Raw genomic sequence first — 5620 nt, forward strand, 5'->3', positions numbered from 1 at the left:
GCCTAAAAGTGAGTGATGTGGCTACTATTCGCCATAAGAAAGTCTGGGAAATAGGCGAAGGAAAAGGGATGGTTAGTCAGCAATGGTGTCTTCCACAGTCAAGGAAATGAACTGAAAGGGATTGATCAATAACAAGATGACACTCACTTAAGCACTCAAACAGACCCAGGGAATACAGACTGAAAGTTCAGGAATTCTTAGGAAGATTGGTCACCTGTTCGTTTGTTCATTCATTCATTCATTCACTCATTCATTCCTGTTCTGTTTAGGATTTTTATATCTAAATTCATGAGTGATATTAAAATTTTTCTTTACTATGCAGTCCTTGTTAGATTTTGGTGCCAAGGATACACTAACCTTATAAAATGAGTTGGAGAGAGTTCTCTTTTATTAACAAATGTTATCTTTTCCTTAAAAAGATTTTATTTATTCATTTGAGAGAGAAAGAATGAGGGGGGAGGGGGAGCAGGCTTCCCACTCAGCAGGGAGCCTGATTGGGACTCAACCACAGGACCCTGGGATCAGGACCTGAGCCAAAGGCAGACACTTAAGTGCCTGAGCCTCCCAGGCATCCCTGGCAAATGTTTTCTGTAGAGGACTAGATAACTGGCTTTGCAGGTTCTTTGGTCTCTGCCGCAACTACTCAGCATGCTAGTTAGCATATGAGAGTGGCCACAGACCATGGGTAGAACAGACATGGCCAGATTCAGCCCACAAACTGTGGTTTATCCCTGTTCTAGGCTATGTTTTGTGTAAGTTTAGAGTCATTTGTGACTAAATGTTTGAGAAAACACTCTTGTAATACCTCATGGGCTTGCTTTTGATTTGCGAAGATGTTTTGGAACTGTTGATTCAATTTCTTTAAAAATTATAGGATAATTCTGCTTGTCTCTTTCTAAGAGACATTACATTATATTCTTGTAGAAAGCTGTCCATTTGATCTATGTTTTCACATCAATGGACAAAGAATTGTTCATAATTAACTTGTTAAATTGTGGTTACAAATATATATTATGTATGTAATTTTTTAAAAAGATTTTATTTATTTATTCATGAAAGACACACAGAGAGAAAGGCAGAGACGTAGGCAGAGGGAGAAGTAGGCTTCTGGTAGGGAGCCTGATGTGGGACTTGATCCTGGGACCGTGGATCACGCCCTGAGCCAGGGGCAGGTGCTCAACTGCTGAGCCACCCAGGCGTCCCTATGTATGTAAATTTTACTATATTTTGCTACTTTCTATAGAGTAAAATTTACCATTCTAGCCATGAAAATTTTTAAAAAATTTAATTGTAGTAAAATATTTATGAAATAAAACTTACCACCTTAGCCATTTTAATTTTTAATTGTATTTCTTTATTTTTAAAGATTTATTTATTTGAGAGAGAGAGAATAAGTGAGGAGGAGGTGGTCGAGGGGGAAGAGGAAGAGGGAGAAGCAGACGCCCCACCTAGCAGGGAGCACGACATAGGGCTTGATCCCAGGACACTGAGATGATGACCTGAGCTGAAGACAAATGTTTAACCGACTGAGCCACCCAGGTGCCCTGTCATTTTAATTTTTAATTGTTAATTATTTTATTTGATTTTTATCATTTTATTTTTCCATCTTCCCAAATAGAAACCATAACCCACTAAAAACAGCAGTTCCCTGTCCCCAGGCACTGGTAACTTCTATTCTATTCTCTTGTGTCTACTCTAGGTACTTCATGTAAGAGGACTCCTATAATATGTGTCGTTTTGTGTCTGGTTTCTTTCACTTGGCATATTTTCCAGGTTCATCCTGGTTGTAGGGTGTGTCTGTTGAAATTTCAATCCTAGCTCACACTATGGTGGTAATGATTTTGTGATAGATACATGTATCAAATTAATACACTGTCCATCTTAAGCTTACAGAATGTTAGATGTCAATTTTATCTCAATAAAGCTGGAAAAAATAAAAATACTTCCCTTCCTTTTAAAGGCTGAATAATATTGTATCATATATATATATATATATATGTTTATATATAAACCACATTTGGTTTATCCATTCATTTGTCAGAGGACATTTGAGCTATTGTATTGAATACAATACAATATTGAATAATATTGTATCATATATAAATATAGTTTATATATAAACCACATTTGGTTTATCCATTCATTTGTCAGAGGACATTTGAGCTATTTGCACTTTTTGGCTATTATGAATAATGCTTCTGTGAACACAGGTGTGCAACTATCAATATCTGTGATACTGTGTGCGTATCAGCTTTCAATTCTTTTGGGTATATATCAAGAAATGGAGGGGCTCCTGGCTCAGTCAGAGATTGAGGTCTCCGGGTGGTGAGTTCAAGCCCCACATAGGGTCTAGAGATTACTTAAATGAATGACTAAATAAAAACTTAAAAAGAAAAAGAAGTGGAATTGCTGGATTGTGTAGTAATTCTATGTTTAGCTTTTTGAGGAATTGCCAAAAGGTTTTCCTTCATTATTAACTTAAAAAAAATTTTATTTATTCATGAGAGACAGAGAGAGACAGAGACATGGGCAGAGGAGGAGCAGGTTCCCCACTTGGGGAGCCCAATGCAGGACTTGATCCTAGGACCCTGGGATCATGACCTGAGCCAAACACAGATGCTCAATCACTGAGCCACTCAGGTGCCCCCATTATTAACTTTTTAATAGAAGTTTTACACATTGGTGATTACATGAATCATATATGTACACACTCAATCATCTCAAATCTACACCCAGGACAGAATCCTTACTGGCTCTCCAGAAGACCCCTGTGTTCCTTTCTGGTCGCCTCCAACACAAGAGATTAGTTGTGCTTGCTTTGGAGCTTTATATAAATAGAATCATTTTTTGTTTATTCTTCTGTGATTGCCTTCTTTCATTTAACATATTGTGAGATTCCTCTATGTAGTTGCCTGGAGCAGTAGCTAATTCATTCCACTGTATAAATACACCACTGATGGTATATTAATATTTGTATATACCCCCACCACTGAGGCACCTGGCTGGCTTAGTCAGTGGAGTGTGGCATCTTGATCTCAGGGTTGTGAGTTTGAGCCCCATGTGAGGTATAGAGTTTAGTTAAAAATTTTTTAAGTTTCATTTTCTGTCTGTTGCTATTATATAGAAATACAATTACATTCTGTATACTATCCTTGTATACACCAACTTTGTATACTAACTTATTAACTGTAATAATATATGTGTTGATACTTTTGGATTTTCTACCTACCTAGTTATGTCATCTGTGAATAAGACAGTTGTATTTCTGCCTTTTTAATCTCAAAACTTTGCCCTTCTTTATTGCACTGGCCTGGACCTCCAGGTAAATTTTAAATTTTAAGTTGGGGTAGCAAATATCCTAGTCTCTTTCTTAATCTCAGAGGAGAACTTCCAATATGTATGATGCTTGCTGTAGAAGTTTTCATACATATTTTCTATCAGATTGAGAAAGTCCTTCTTTTTCTCCTAGTTTCCTAAGAAGCTTTTCTTTAAAAATTTTTTTAATAGATTTTATTTATTTATTCATGAGAGACACAGAGAGAGAGAGAGAGAGGGAGAGAGAGAGAGAGGGAGAGACACAGGCAGAGGGAGAAGCAGACTCCACGCAGGGAGCCCGACATGGGACTCGATCCCAGGTCTCCAGTATCAGGCCCTGGGCTGAAGGCAGCACTAAACCGCTGAGCCACCCAGGCTGCCCACTTTTCTTTTTTTTTAAAGTCATAATTAAATGGATTTTGATTTTCTCTTTTGGATGGTGAATTTTACTGATTTGATATTTTTGCTGCATATGTTGAAATGCTTTTAATATCTTTTTCTCCTATTTTTTGTTTCATTGATTTTCAGATGTTAAACTAACCTTGCATTCCTGGGACAGACCCAACCTCTGGTGACAAATTATCCTATTTATATATCCCTGTCTTGGTGATCTCTGTTGCTTTCCAAGAGATTTTTCAAAAAACTAATTTGTCTGGGGTACCTGGCTTTCTCAGTAGGAGCAATGTGAGACTCTCGATCTCAAGGTTGTGAGTCCCAGGCCCTCACTGGGAAATTACTTAAAGATAAAATCTAAAAAAAAAAAAAAAAAAAAAAAACCAAAAACAAAAAACAAAACCCAATTGGTTCAGCATTTCTAATTTTCTTGGTTGAAGTATTGGTAAAAAAATAAGTCAGGCTCCCTTTGCTGAAGTGGAGAAATCTTAAAAGATTTTAGATTTTAGTGTATCTGTTACATTCTGCTTTCTACTCTTAGATCAATATTGCAGAGGTTCATATGGGCACAAGGCAGAGGGCTGTATCTTTCCTATGCAGAGGCTCCCTCTCCATGCCAGACGGTGACTCAGGCCAAAAGGTGATTCTTCCGTCCCCATTGATGCACCAAGGGGTGCTGGTCCTGCCTGCTCCTGGAATATTGACCGTACTGGGTCTTTGATGCCTTCTCCTAAAATATAACTGACATTTCTTTCAGACTACTGAGTTGCTGCACCAGCCCAACCAGCTGACTCTGGTCATTCCATTGTGACCATTAAGAGCTTAGAGAAGTGCCCAGCCATAGGGATTCCCTCCCTGGATCAACTCTTGTCCATCTTATTCCTCTACAGCCTCTTCCATTCCTGGTGTGTTTCATGACATTGCTGATTTATTGCTCTGTTCTTTCTTTCTTTCTTTCTTTCTTTCTTTCTTTCTTTCTTTCTTTCTTTCTTTCTTCTTTCTTTCTTTTTTAAGATTTTATTTATTGATTGATCAGAGACACACACAGAGAGGCAGAGACATAGGCAGAGGGAAAAGCAGGCTTCTCGAAGGGAGCCCGATGCAGGACTCAATCCCAGGACCCCAGGATCACGACCTGAGCCAAAGGCAGACGCTCAACCACTGAGCCACCCAGGTGCCCTATTACTCCATTCTTTAGAGTCTAAATCCACTTTTCAATGGCTCAAAGTTTAATTTAGCTTGGTGGGTCCCTACATCCTTCCTTGTCATAGACTGAATATTGCCCCCTGCCCCAAATGTCCATGTCCTATTCCCTGGAACCTGTAAATGTCACAAGAGACTTGCAAGCGTTATTAAGGATCTTGAGATGCAGAGACTATCCTAGGTTTTTGGGGTAGGTCCTAAATGCAATCTTAAGAATCCTCATAAGCGGGAAACAACTAGATCCAAGGAGGAAATAAGAGGTGTGATGGTTGAAATGAGATTGGAAGGATTCTAGGAGGGAGACCAGTGGCTACAGAAGCTTGAAAAGGCGAGGGAATGGATTTTCTCCTCAGAGCCTTCACGAATTTGCATGTCATCCTTGCTCAGGGGCCATGCTAATCTTCTCTGTATCGGTCCAATTTTAGTATATGTGCTGCCGAAGTGAGCACTCCCTCAGAGCCTCTAGAAAGAACCAGCCCTGGCAACACCCTGACTGGAGCCCAGATTTTGGATTTCTCACCTCCAGATCTGTAGGAGAATAAGTTTATGTTGTTATCAGCACCAAGTTTATGGCAGTTTGTTACAGCAGCAATAGGAAGCTGATACAATCTACTTACATAACCATCCACTTGGGTGTAAGGGAAGTCAGGACTCAGTATAGTTTTGTAATTGCTTTCTGACTGGTTTCAGGGTGGAGCTGAAAGACACG

General features: G+C 39.1%; 1 pseudogene; it reads right to left on the reverse strand.

Annotated features, from left to right (window-relative positions):
• Window positions 1–5247: 5247 nt before the first annotated feature.
• LOC112647654 (U6 spliceosomal RNA) lies at window positions 5248–5360 on the reverse strand (annotated as a pseudogene).
• Window positions 5361–5620: the final 260 nt, after the last annotated feature.

This window comes from Canis lupus, chromosome 5 (assembly GCF_003254725.2).
Source record: "Canis lupus dingo isolate Sandy chromosome 5, ASM325472v2, whole genome shotgun sequence".
In the NCBI taxonomy this organism is placed as follows: domain Eukaryota; kingdom Metazoa; phylum Chordata; class Mammalia; order Carnivora; family Canidae; genus Canis; species Canis lupus.